Consider the following 15,743-nt stretch of genomic DNA (forward strand, 5'->3'; position numbering starts at 1 on the left):
CTTAGAATTGACTTGGAAATTAGATACAGGTGAAGTCGTCTGGGTGATGACGTTATGATAATAAAAGACTGTGGACTCCATTTTCCGTTTTGTCAATACAATTACGTTATCAGTGCTGGCTTTGCTTTGGATTTATCTTACAACATTGGTGTTGCCAATGTTAAATTCCACTGTTTGAGCTACAGGGACAAAACAATTAAAGGCGAATAACAATGGCGATAAAATCCTATATCACTATTCAATTTTTCATCTGCATTTTGTCAGTAAAGCCGGTTCCAGTAAACATCCAGCATTTGCTTTAAGATGGAGCAAAATTTACTACTCAGGGCTGTTGTTTACTGCAAGGCTACACAAAGATAAAAGATTAAAGTTAATTTAATTGGATGATAATGAAATCACAAAGAAAGCCAAAGTAAAGTCAGATGGATAAACAGAGAGGTAGGAAATTTCCGGAACTACGTCATATCATTAATATCATTCAAGATTTTTTAACTATTTATTTTTTTATTACTTTTATAATCTATCATAATCATTATAAGGATTTTTATATCCATTCAAGATTTTTCAAATCAAAGTTTGATGCATCACTTGCTTTTGTTCATATCTCGGACAGTTCTACCTATTAAAGTTAAATATTAATGACTACAAATCATGGGTTGCTCTATAAAAATAATTTTTTATTATATAAAAAAAGTACACCTACTTAAAAATACAGACACTTTTTATTTATTTTTATTTATTTTGCCCACTTAACAATTTACACATTACTGTCTGGTTAGTTTCTGTCCTCTATCAGCTACAAAGGCAATAATAGTCCAATAATCCTGATCATGATCACCAATAAAGCCTAGAAAAACAGGCCATCAGTTTATTGTAAACCGATACTCATGCTCAAATACTCTTTTCCAGTCATTAAAGAAATAATTAGTTTCTTATTTCAAGTTTTGTAACTATTAAATAGTTTTTATTCAAAATACATCAGTGTAAAACCTAGAAATGGTGGAAAAACATATTTCTGTAATTGTGTACCTAGGTCACTTTTGCCATGACCTCTTTTGCCTTTAACAAACTTATTCCTCAGGTTTTTCCAAACTTGTTAACAAAAACTTTCTTGCTTTCCCACTGCTGTTGCAATTTCTAGCTAAAAATTATTGTTCATCTGGTTCTCCCTATGATCACGCATGGACGCATCATAAAGCAGTCTGTACAGTCATATCTGTTTCAGACAAAATCTCTTCAAAGTGTTACATATTCAACTCAAATGAAAAGTCTCAGAAAATAATGATAATGTTGCGCGTACCCAAAGCGAACCTCCGCAATAACAGAAAGCTGATTGGCTATTGCATGTTGGTTTCATTTGTAGTTGTAATACTGCAAATTACATTTGGACTAGTGAAATAAAGAACTACAACACCATGAAAACCAAGCAACAACAACAAAGAATTTAAATGAGCATTAGATGTAGCGTTACACGGACATCGGAAAAATAAGAATATTTAAGACCTAGAACAGTGAATTTAAGACTTTAAGGACTAAAATTTTCATTTTTAAATGTTCCACTTTTTAAGACCTTGCGGAAACCCTGTTATTAGTCAAGTTTAATCAATGAAATATGTTTTGAAATCTCGAGAGGGGTCTGGATGCAGACCTGGTGCAGTGCAATCTGGGCTGCATCCAATGCTTTTTAATGGGCTTACCTAACCACACCCCTAACCCTACCCCTCACAGTGACATCACTCGTTACATTTGAGTGCATTGTGTCTGACATTGCATCGCTGAGTGATGCAATCTCAGCTTGCATCACAAAGGCTGCATCCAGATACTATTGGAAATCTCTTGGCTTATTCATAAACCTATATATAGATTTCCTGGGTTTCTTTTTCGTGGGTATTTGGATTGTCCTCACAAAAGTGTCCTCTGTCTTTCGAAGGAAATGTCTAATTGTGTTTTGCGATTTCATCACCTAGCCCTACCGACAAGATGACAACCGTCTAATATCAACCAGCAGGTGACTACATTGAATAAGAGATAGACATTTTATCAGTTGCCGCTTTTTTTAGGAACTTAAACCAGTAAGTCAATAATATTAGTGTCTGCACGATACATGGATTTCATTGTGCGGTACAATACTGCAATGATATACAACTAATCATTTACCAAGCCACTTCAGGAAATTATCATAGTTAATTAATTGTATTTTTAAAATTAATAAACCTTAGACAAACTATTAGTGCCAAAAGCGCCATAGTTCCTTAAGTTAGTGTGTAAATTATACTTAACAAAATTACAAGTACTTTTAGTACTTAACACCCCTTAGCAACTAAATACAAAAAGTTGTTCTTTATTTATTAACTTATTCTACTTTTGCTAATCACAAAACGAGAATCATAGATTACCAATGAATAGGCGGGACTAAAACAAGTCCCGGTACACACTGCATACATTTCTATCTTGTCAGCGCATTGGTTTTTCTCAGTGCTACATGAGCAGTCAGCGCCTCACCCCGTCTCCCTACCCTGCTCCCTCTGCGTCTCTGCCACTAATTAGCCCTTAATTAACAAGATACACTCGGAACGGTAATTAGCTCTCCCCCACTCTCCGCCTGACACATCCATCTCTCCCGGCGGTGGCGGCTGTGCTGACGGCCTCCCTGGCTTCAATCAGTGGTGCCCTGAGTAGGGCGCCAATTCACGGCCGGGTCGGGTCGCATGGGGTCCTTTCCTCCTGTTTCTGAAAAACAGGCTCCCTGCATGACATAGGCGAAGGCTAATATTTAAAACTCTGCATTCGAGGTTCAAGGTCAGGCTTAGATATCGGAGTAATGATTGGTTTCTTCTTTAAGCTTGTTTGCGCTTTCTTCCACTCGTTTCTTTACAAATTGGTTTTATATTGCCTTTAGCCTACTCTTACTAAAATGTTTAAAAAGCATCGCATTACTAAAATTACATTTTGCAATGTGCTGTTTTATGATTTGCCCCCACTTCTGCTGTTCCAGAAGCATTTAAAGAAAGATGAGAATCGTGCAGCATCAGCCAGTAACAGAATGAATTCAAGGTATATATATATGAATTTTACCAGTTCTTGCTTTTTCTTAGAACTGAACCTATGACCTTGCCATTGCTAGCACTGTTTGAAGGTCATGAGTTTGATTCCCAAGGCATGCCAAAACAAATAAAACATATGTCTTGGTACACAACTTGAATGCAGCACGTTACATAGAAGTGTATTTATCAAATCTAAGTAAATGGAGATGCATACAATCAAACAGAATGACTATGAACTTGTGTTATATTATAACTTAGACCAGTGGTTCCCAACCTGGGGTCCGATAAAGGTTAAAAATAACCCAACAAAGCACCAAATATTTAACTCAACTGGTTGAGTTATTAATAAATAACCCGATAAAGGTTAAAAATAACCAAACAAAGCACCAAATATTTAACTCAACTGGTTAAGTTATTAATAAATAACCCGATAAAGGTTAAAAATAACCAAACAAAGCACCAAATATTTAACTCAACTGGTTGAGTTATTAATAAATACCAAGATAAAGGTTAAAATAACCCAACAAAGCACCAAATATTTAACTGGTTGCGTTATTAATAAATAACCCGATAAAGATTAAAAATAACCCAACAAAGCACCAAATATTTAACTCAACTGGTTGAGTTATTAAATAAATACCAAAATAAAGGTTAAAAATAACCCAACAAAGCACCAAATATTTAACTCAACTGGTTGAATTATTAATAAATAACCCAATAAAGGTTAAAAATAACCCTACAAAGCACCAAAAATGTTTAACTCAACCATTGGGTTAAATCAATAACTCAACGTTTTTTAGAGTGCACGTAGAGGTCATGGGTTTGATTCCCTGGTATGAATTCATAAAACATACACCTTGAATGGAATGTCTACCAAATGGAAAAGCCTACAAAATTTAACAATGTAAATGTATACTGTGGCGCTAAACGACTATCGTATTGCATTACATTTTACTAAAGTGAGATTTTGTAATGTGCTGTTTTATGATCTCGCTTCAGCTGTTCCTGAGGCTTTAAAGAATCCTATTGTCTGCGATACGATCAAATCTGCTAATGTAGAATGATTTCTTAAGTCCTAATGCAATGTGCGTCTCAAAACTTTTACCCGCACGCACGTCAACAAACCTCCCAATGCGCTAACTCTAGCCAAAACTCAAAAAGTACACAGAAAACATTGATATTTTATTTACTAGGCTCTAATGCCTTTCACAGTGGGACTAAACTTTTCTCTGTTGTTCTTCGCTTTATGCAATTTTGCCTTTTTTCTCCGACACGTTTCCTTCGCTCCCCTCCCTCCGCAGCGCTGATTTGGAGCATGCTAATTTAGCAAGTACTCCACAGCGTGAGGTTGAAGCTCTATCGCTCTCTCCCTGCAAGAGACGCCCTTCCCCTATGGGGACCGCAAGATTAATATTCTCGCACCCAACAAGATAATTACTGATACTAATTAGACATGATTATGTGAATTTGATACACTTATTACTCTCGCTAATGGTTAGGACGCATTAGGCTAACAAGAGTCTGTTCTTCGCAGTTTACTTTAGCGCCTGGCAACAGCCTTGACACAATCAGTAGTAATTCGTGAGTAATTGAAAGAAGAGAGGGTTATCCTTTTTATTTGTCTGTTCGGAGACATGTAATCACCACAGTATTGTAGAAGAGAAGATTTTATTAATTCTGTCATAATATTTCCCCTGACTAGATCCCTCACCAATGCGGTGGAATTAAATCAGGCGCCGCTATTACTCGGATCAATGCTGTACGATATTGGCATCCTGCAGAAGATGTAATTATTGTTACAGCGCAAATTGCTTATGAACAGTGTGTACATAAAGCTATTAGAGGATCAATTCGGCTCCTTTAATGCTCAGGAAAACCTGCGGCAATGTATTTAAACATGATATAACTGATTATCCCCCAACACTGTAGACTTAGATCTATAACTATATCAGTTAAATGAATAAAAGCTAGCATCGCTGCACCTTGGGAAGCAAGAAAATTAGTCACTTTAGCCAGAATGCATTTTGATTCAGATCTAAAGTGGACAAGTTTGTTATCGACTAAACGAAACGGCAGTCCAATAGTCTCTCGCCCCCCAAAACAAGCCCTTAAAGACATAGTGTCACAATCTTGTTATTTATGATTGTGTTTTGCTCTCTTCGTCTTGTCTGGTGCGAGAAAAAAAAAAGACAAAATAAGCCCCTAACCATGCCTCATCTCCATCAAGAATTCAACAATCATCACTAATTGTCAAATTTGATGCTAATGATTGATGAATTAAACATGTCTCCATCAATTAGTCCCCAGAGAACAATTCTGCATAAAAAAGGGGATAATGCAATTACAATGTGGAGAAAATCAGAGGAGAGCGCGGGGCACAGAATGTACATGAGATCTCCTGCCACTTCACACACTTACACACACACATACACAGAGTAAGATGCAGAGTTAGAGGTGACCAAGAGACGGCGGTGGGATAAACATCTCACAAACACTCATTCAGAAGTTTACGGGACAGTTTCAGAATGGTTGTTTGGGTAGTTGCGGTTTAATCAGAGATGCAGGTTTGGGTTTGATAGGCAGGGAAGTGTGTGGAAACCTGTTCGGAAACAGACATTATTACTGAATACTATAGACTTATATTCATCTAAAATCTTAGGTAAATTAGGCATACAACTCCGATTTAAAGTAATATATATACATATAATAAATACAAATCATGTTAATTATCAATATTGCACGTAGGCATTGGGACCAGCTTTATATTGAGTGGCTTACAGTTGAAGTCAGAATTATTAGCCCCCTAAATTATTAGCCACCCTGTTTATTTTTTCCCTACTTTCTGTTCAATGGAGAGAAGATTTCTTCAGCATATTTCTAATCATAATAGTTTTAATAACTCATTTCTAATAACTGATTTATTTCATCTTTGTCATGATGACAGTAAATAATATTTGACTAGATATTTTTCAAGACACTTCTATACAGCTTAAAGTGACATTTAAAGGCTTATCTAGGTTAATTAGGTTAACTAGGCAGGTTAGGGTAATTAGGCAAGTTATTGTACAATGATGGTTTGTTCGAAATAAAATATAGTCTGTTAATAATAGTCTGTTGCCAGTATATGTATTTTAACCTGAACTTAATGGTTATTAACATTGCTTATTAAGATGTACTTAAATGTAATAATCTATAATTTTCTGAATTAGAAATGATGTAATTAATGAATAAAATATAAACCTTTATCTATTTAAAAAAAAGTATTTTATGGTGTTTTAGTATTTTTTTAATATAGTATTTTTTAATCATTTTTATTATTTATTTTTATTCTTTTTATACTTGTCTCTTTTATTCTTGCTTATGTAAAGCAATTTGAATTGCTACTGTGTATGAAATGTGCTATATAAATAAACTTGCCTTGCCTATTTTTAACACGAAACTAATAGTATAATATTTAACACTACATATTAACATACTTGTAAAGAGATATATGCTTTATTCATTAATTACATCTTCATAACTCAGAAAACACTTCCTTTTAATCTATATATACTTGAATATTTTGTTTGTTGCCAGTGCCAGTCTATGTATTTTAACATGAAATTAATTATATAATATTTAACATTGCCAATTAAAATGTACTTGGATGTAATAATCTATGATTTTCTGAATTAGATATGATGTAATTAATGAATAAAGTATAAACCTTTATCTATTTTTAAAGTTAGTAGTTTATAGTATTTTTAACATGAAACTAATTGTATAATATTTAACATTAGATATTCACAAACTTATAAAGAGATATATGCTTTATTCATTAATTACATCCAAATAATCCAGAAATTGATCCACTATTATATATATATATATATATATATATATATATATATATATATATATATAAGTATATATATATATATATATATATACTTGTATATATAGTATATATAAGTATATATATATATATATATACTTGAATATTTTGTTTGTTGCCAGTGCCAGTATATGTATTTTAACATGAAATGAATATTATACTATTAAACATTGTTTATTAAGATGTACTTAGATGTAATAATCTATAATTTTCTGAATTAGATATGATGTAATTAATGAATAAAGTATATACTCTTTCCATCGATATTTATAGTTTGTTTGCTGCCAAGGCTAGTATTTAAATGCTTCACTAAGCAGCCAGTGTATAATTCTATCAGGATCATTATATGCCTTGCCTGTTTTGTTGCACACGTACGTCCAAACGGTCAAATCGTTACTGAATCATCCTCGGAAAAAAGCACCTAAATCTCCTTTCCCATTTCCCAAGCTCTGCCGCTATTAGTCTAAGTGTGCGGGTCCTGGCGAAGGGAGGCCTGAGGTTGTGGTGTTAAGTAGAGGCGATGGATTAGCAGGGGGTGCTGATGATTTCTGCTCATCTCGCCGAGCGCTGTCAGACGGCTGATGAGCCGTGCAGCGAGGCCTGACCCTCCGAGCCGCCGCTGCCATTATATACAAGTGCGGAGATAATGAAGCGTCCATGCTAATGTGGGAGAGGGTCAGGCGGAGGGGCTGCTGATCATCTGCTGTTCAGGTCAAAGCCAAATGGCTTCAAACGCCCTTACTAGACTCGCATAACACCACCTCAATATCTGCGGCTTGGAAAGACACTCAAAAAATCTGTTGCTTGCTCATATGGGTTTTGCAGGTCTCAACAAGTCAAATTTGACTGTTTAAAACCATCAAGAATGAAATGTCAGACTTAGCAGGGCTAAACATTAAGGATTATAAGTATACCTTATATTTTTATAGCCATATATTTTAAGTAATGCGTCAAAAGAGGCATAAAAAAAAACAGGGTTCAACGCTAAGGACATTTTCTACAGGCCCGACTGCACCAGCAGTTCAGATTTTTACTTGCCCTGCCAAAATTTTCACTGGCCCCACCAAAATAAATAAATAAATAAATAAATAATAGCAACTTTTTAGCCATATATTTTAAATAATGTGTCAAAAATAATGTCTTTGAATCTAAAATTTCAATATTTTTTAAATGTTCAAATATTTAGCAGTAAAATACAGCAGTATGGAAAATGTGCAGGTATTTTATTGCTAAACAAAAGGTGGCTGACTTAAAAGTCATAGAAAACTATGCAAAACATCACTTCATTTTTTTTCGTTGTGTTGTACCCATGTAAAAATCTTTTTCCACAAAGTTTTAAACAGACATTTTCTTTTAGCCTAATAATTTGGTGTTGCCGTCTCTTCACTGTTCTGGTTTTTACCAGGTTGTGGAATAAAATAACATGCTCACAACAACCAAACAGATAAAAGGAACCAAAAAGCAATATGATATTTACGACTTCACAGAAAACATAACATTCTGAGACAAGCAGAAATTGTTTCTCGATTCTAAGACTGTATTTGCACATAATTGACAAACAGTAGAAGGCAAATTAAAATTTGATGACAAGGCAGCAGTGGCCTGATTGGGCCAGTAACGATTCTCTCTACTGTCCTTAACATCTCTCATGCTGGCCCCGGGCCATCGGGCAGTCCTTATGGTTGAGCCCTGTATATATATATTTATTTATTTACACAAGTTTTAAAAACTACACTAAATGTATGCACAAACGTCTGTCCAGGTCAGTGTCCTCACAAAGTCGTGTAAGGTATGTTATTTTAAAGCATAATTAAACCATATTGGTAAACTGAGCTAATAAATAAAACTTTTGATGCAAGTTTAATTGAGCTGGGTTGTTGGTGATTAAATGGTTGTTGGTTTGATTGGGTAGCTTTACAATTACATAGGAAAATTAAGACCTGTTTAAAATGATTTAATATCTACAACACAATATTTCAGTAAATTTAAGACTTTTTAAGGCCTTAAATATTGTTTATGAAGACCTTTTAAGACCTTGCGGACACCCTTGTTCAAACTACCTATTTAAAATGGGTTGAAACAACACAATTCTTGAGTATTTATTGGGACAAGTGAATTGTTTTATGTTCAATCCACTTAAATTTGTAAAAAGTAACAAGTCAAATTAATATTAATGTAGGATGGAGGAATTTTGGAGGATGTAGGAGTTTTGTGGAACCCAGCAATTTTTACAGTGTAGGAAATTGCATCGTGTTCATTCAAAATGTCAGAAATTTGGAAATTAATGATATTTACAGGTTCTGTTTTTCATTTCTATGGTGTATCATTCAGGCTAAGTGCGTCGACTCTATTTTAGGCTCAATATTAAATATTAAACTACACATTTAAAACACGGGGTTCCACACAATTCAATCATGCACTCAAAAAAAAAAATTAACTTAATTTAACTTAATTTTAAGTTAACTTAATCAATTTGTGTTGGAACAAGATGAACAAATTATGTGGAACCCAGCATTTTTAGTGTATGTTATCCCAACACAAATTGATTAAGATAACATAACAAATTTAAGTGGATTGAACACAAAAAATTCAGAAAAATAAATAAAAATCTCCAGTATTTTGTTGTTTAAGCTCATTTTAAATTGGTAGTTTGAACAAGCAGCAAAGATATATATATATATATATATATATATATATATATATATATATATATATATATATATATATATATATATATATATATATATATATATATATAAGCTGAATAGATAACCTAATATAGGAAGATTAATCATTATATCACTAATAAAATACACTTAAAAATAATAAGCAACCAAAGGGCCACACAACGCCCTTACAAACTGACATTATTTGCATCATAGTGAATTGCTTGGGCTTGAAAAACACTTGGAGATTTCTGTGTGTGTTCCTATAAAATTGAGTTGACTGAAATGTTTGGATGAACCGACATTTCTAGGCACAACTTTTCGTTTTTAGACTGACTCAAGCTCACGGCGTCCATTCGACTTTGAGTGCTGTATTGGATAATAAGCGTCTGAAACAACACATCTTATTTCCCTCTCACATCTAAAAGAGCAACCGAAATGATCGCGCCATTATTGAAAGCGGCTGTCATGAGACTAACGTATGCGGTAAAGTGTCATTAAAGGAGACTCAATCATAAAAGTGCTGGATACACACAAACACATCAGCGCTGCTCATTTTAGGATTTGCTTTAGGTTTGTGAGCTGCAAATTTGGTTGATGCTGATGTGGACAGCTAGATACGGCAAAATTATTTGAAAACAAACAACTTAAACTATTCATCGACAACAACAAACTTATATATGATGACAAAACCTTTTCTATTCAGCCAAATGCAGCTCTCCACCAATGCAATTATTATGAATATATTATATATTATGATTCGATAAGCTGTTTGAAAAAAACACACTATCCATCAACAAAGCAGTTGTAGGCTTTTAAATTTGATATATGATGATGAGACAAACCTTTTCTGCTCATCCAGTTGCAGTTATCAACCAATTTAATCACTTCTAAAACAACCAATTATTAGTTATTCAATGGTTTGATTAAAAAACCTATTTGAAAAATTTAGCATGTTTTGACGCTTCTATGTAAACCAACAGGGTTCAGCTGCGCGCCTTGCTCCACCTTTTGGTACTGTTTTGTCGTGCTGGGTACTCTTTGCAAAGAGTAAAAAACGTGATACGTACAGTTCGTTTTTTGGTACCTTTTATCCTCTATTAACAAACTTCAGCTCGTACAAAATGCAGCTGCCAGAGTTCTTACCGGGTCTAAAAAATATGATCATATCATCCCAATTTTATCCTCCTTACACTGGCTGCCTGTTAAGTTTTCTTCTGTTTATCTAACCAACCTTCTGTCTCGCTACAGTCCAACCCGCTTTTTGAAATCTCAAAACTCAGGGCTTCAGGTAGTACCTAGAATAGCAGAGTCGAGTAAAGGAGGTCGAGCCTTCTCATTTATGGCTCCTAAACTCTGGAATAGCCTTCCTAATAATGTCCGAGGCTCAGACACACTTTCCTAATTCAAAACTAGATCAAAGACCTATTTGTTTAGTAAAGCATACACTCAGTGCATCACTTAGCGGTAAAATACATGACCGTGCTCCACACAGGTTTCTGCATCTCGTTTATATACAGTATGAACAGCAGCTACGCTAATTACTCTCTTTATTCTCCATTTCCACCTGGGGATACTCTCTCCAAAGCCCTCAGAGACTATGCAGCGCCACTGATTCGATCCAAGACCAGCAGTGAGATGATCCCAATGTTTCCATATCCTGGACCAAGCCGTATACTGAGCAGCTTCTGTGGTGGACATGGAGGAGTGGAGCATGAGACTGAATCCTGTGACACTCCAGGGACAGATAAGTCTTCGATGAGGTCCAGCTTCCAACCTCCGGCGTCTTGACTGCAGCTCTGCACAAGACGTTTGGCCAGTGGAGAAAGGGTGGTGCCTGGTTTCTCTCGAGGTTTTTTAATTCTTCACTTTCGCCAACAAGTTTTTTCCTCGCTGCTCTCGCCACTAGCTTGCATGTAGAGCTGCGCATCAATGGATTTGCTCTTCAGTGTTTGGACTCTTAGTAGTGGCTATTAAATCACACTGAACTGAGCTAAACTAAACTGAACTTAAACACTAAAAACTGAACTACACTGATCCAGTTACTATGACCATTCATGTGTAGCTGCTTTGACACAATCTACGTTGTGAAAGCGCTATACAAATAAAGGATTGAATTGACATTGGAAATAGCCATAAAAGTGAACCGAACCGTACCGTACCACTCAGTGGAAACGGCCCAAGTCACATGACAGACATCTCAACAGGTAGGTTTATAACGGTCTAGAGTTACACTAGGTAATAGGGTGTGCCAACCCTTGTATTTTTGATTAAGTTGTTAGTGTAGATTAGCTAGGACACCATTGACATTGAAGATTTATTTTTTATATCTTTCATTTACTAGATTAGAGGGGATAGTTTTTGAATATTATTAAGACTGTTTTGGTTTTGAATAGGTTCTTTTCTTTAGCGCCACCCATAGCCGGTCTTTCTAAAAAATGTTGTTGTTTATTGTTTCTAAAATTGTAAATATTTTAAATAAGTCACAGCTTGTAAACAAATCACCATCATTTTAAACAAGTTTCTGTTGTCTGTCCTTACTTTGGAGCACATTTTTCTTTTGAGTTTCTGTTTTAACCAAACCCTCAGTCCAAGTGTGCAAACCCCACTCCCCTACACTACCCAGTGGTTGTAACATCTTGGGGGCTCATCCGGGATATTCACGTACCCAACATTTGATAATTATGAGGTTTTTGGTTTAGCTGAAACTCAAATTTATAATAATTAATGATAATTAAATAAGCTGAAAACAAACAAAATATACACACTACTCACGGATAAAACAACCAATAGATCTAAAAATCGAAAAACTATTCACTCAAATCCACATTCATTCACTAATTTGATCATTTAAAAATGACTAAATATAAAAAATATAGAATATCTAACTATAAATCTCATCAATCACACCTCAAGGACAGCTTGCACACAATTCATAAAAGCAAACACATCTGCATTCTGTGCACCTCATGAAAATGAAGAACACAAGCAGCTCTGCATGAACCTCTTTGCTCGCACACACACACACACACACACACACACACACACACACACACACACACACACACACACACACACACACACACACACACACACACACACACACACACACACACACACACACACACACACACACACACACACACACACACACACACACACACACACACACACACACACACACACACACACACACACACACACACACACCTCCAGAGCAGATGTCATTGATTAAAGCTGATGGGCAGGCCATTAGCTCTCTGATATTATATATCTGTCAGCGGTGACACAACTGAACGCGCGCTTGCAGAATGATCATATTTAAAACGGTTCCGGTGAATACTTAGCAGAAAGATTAGAGCGGGCCTCGTCGAGACAGACTCTTTTACTTGCGGACACATGCGTTCATTCATTTGCGCTCCTTCACTTCTTTCTCTGGCTCATCCTCACCCTCCTCATCTCTCCAATCCCACACACACACGAACACAAACCCCCCCAGAGCTGCTAATGGTCTTCAGATCAGGGGGAAGTGTATGAATTACAGACTGCAGAAAAAGACAGGGCTCAGCTAGACCGCCATGAATGAAAAATTACCCCTTTGTTCGCCCGCATCAATTGCATGCCTAATGAAATCAAAATCAGATTGCATAATCAAGTGTGCGTCCTCCACGCGGTCGGCGGCCCACTGCGAATCGTAACCTTTTCCCTCTCGAGTGGAAATTAACACAATTTCCTTGTAATGCGCCGCAGAGTCGGGAAAAGGAAACGAGGGGGAAAAGTGGCCCATGTCAAATCGGGACCCGAGCGTTGGGACTGAAATTTACTGCTAAAGCGAAGGTCAAATGGCGGATCGGAATCATAACAGTGATAAAAAGAAGGTCAGCTTAGATCAGCAAATGTAAAAATAGGAAAGAAATTGTTTTTATTTGTAGGCCAATGACGTCTCATAACAAAGTAAATAAAAAATTTAAGGATTTTATATACAAAAAACAGCATTAAATGCAAGTTACGTGGCTATTTTAAGGCTTAAAGTATCTTTCGTCAAAGTAAAATGTCCAAATATTGGTAAAATAACTTGTCATTTTGCGTATTGATTAGTACTTTTATTATTACACCTTTAGCATGTTAACAATACTTTTGTATAATTACTAATATATTTTAGCACAGAGATAGCTAACAGTGTTAACATATTAGGCTAGGCTTTTGTTAGCTTGTTTTAGCATGAAGCTAACTTATCTTAAAACATCTTTAAACTAAAACGTAAAATTCGTAGACTTAAACATTGATGTTAGCTTGAGAAAGCCTTGCCTGAGGGTTTACTTTTAGCATGTATGGTTTGGTTGGTATGGTTAAGCACAATGCTAACATCTTTAAGCATGTTTCTAACATGTTTAAACACAGTGTTTCAAAACATTCCTATAAAATATTGCTAGCATTGTTTTTAGCATGTTAATATTTTCATAACATTACTAACATATTTAAGCACGGTGACAGCAGTACTGATAACAAATTAAGCAACATGTTGTTAGCTTGTTTTAGCACGTTGCTAACTTGTTTCAAACCTCTTTAAATTAAAATGAAAAGTTCATAGACTTAAACTTTGATGTCAGCATGAGTAAGCCTAGCCTGAAGGTTAAGCATGTTTTAAACTAAGATTTAATATGCTTTTAGTGTGATTAAGCACAATGCTAACCTATTAATGCATGTTTTTAACATGTTTTAGGAAAATATTTCAAAACATTATTATAAAACTTTGCTAGCATTGTTTTAGCATGTTAACAGCATTTTCACATTAATAACTTTGCTATCAAATTTTAGGACAGTGATAGCAGTACTGTTAACATATTAAGCAAAATGTTGTTAGCTTGTTTTAGCATGTTGCTAACATGTTACTAACATCTTTTAATTCAAATGCAAAGTTTGTTAACACACTGTGATATTAGATTGAGAAAGCCCAGCCTGGAGGTTTGCTTTTAGCATGTCACGAACATGATTTAGTATGCTTCTTGTACGATTAACAAGCACAAAAAAGCAACAAATGTGGCTAGCATTGTTTTAGCTTGTGAACAATGTTCTCGAATTAATAACACTACTAACATATTTTAGCATTCTGATAACAGAGCTCTATTAGCATGATGTTAACATGTTTTTAGCTTGTTTTAATATGTTGCTAACTTGTTTCTAACATATTTTTAGCATACATTAGCATGTTGCTAGCATGTTTCTATGAAGCATTATTAATTATACAAAAAAAAAACTTTAATCAAAAATAAAACAACAAAATAGCAAAAACTGAAAGAGTTTGGTTATAACAAGGGAAAAAAAGTTATTTTGTGGCTGAGATAAAATGATTCTACATTGTTCAATTAGAAAAGATTATTAATAAAAGCAGAAATAAATCTAATTTAAAAATATACATTTTCGTGTATATAAAAAATATCTATTCATAACTGTTTACATTTTCATTGGTTTACATTTGATATTGGTATTAACAACTGTTTACATTTGACATTGGTATTAATGAAACATTCAACGTCAATTACATTTTAAAATAGTGTTATATTGAAATGGACTAAACCAGGGGTGGCCAACCCTCTTCCTGGAGAGCCACCTTCCTGCAGATTTCAATTGCTATCCATATCAAACACACCTGAACCAATTAACTAGGACCTGAACACCACATGATAATTACAGGCAGGTGTGTTTGATATGGGTAGCAACTGAAATCTGCAGGAAGGTGGCTCTCCAGGAACAGGGTTGGCCACCCCTGGACTAAACTAAATAAAACATGAGAAAATATTGACAATTTATACATGTTTTCATCAAACATAACGTGAAAAAAAACATGGAACATTGATATTGTGTCTGGTGATAATAATACATGTTTTCATCAAACATAACGTGAAAAAAAAACATGTAACATCAATATTGTGTCTGGTAATAACAATGAGAAAGTAAAGACACTTTTAGCTAAATGAGCTTGTAATTTATTTAAAATAATAGTCATTTCTGAATTGTTAACTAAACTGCTATCGTTAACTAAACCATTCTACATTTGTTTACATGCGCAACTAGGCTTATAACCTAAATACAGATGTACCCAGTCTCAACTAATGCTTTTATCCATGTGTATATCAGCTGCCTGAGGGCACGTTTAAG

The 15,743-nt window shown here is 34.9% G+C and overlaps 1 protein-coding gene across 1 annotated transcript in view; it reads right to left on the minus strand.

Moving 5' to 3' along the window:
• The window catches only part of agap3 (ArfGAP with GTPase domain, ankyrin repeat and PH domain 3), a gene marked incomplete in the record, with an annotated part of 350,962 nt that overhangs the window by 96,099 nt on the left and 239,120 nt on the right, over positions 1 to 15,743 (minus strand).

The sequence above is a fragment of the Danio rerio genome, chromosome 24, assembly GCF_052040795.2.
Source record: "Danio rerio strain M-AB ecotype USA chromosome 24, GRCz13ab, whole genome shotgun sequence".
Taxonomy (NCBI): domain Eukaryota; kingdom Metazoa; phylum Chordata; class Actinopteri; order Cypriniformes; family Danionidae; genus Danio; species Danio rerio.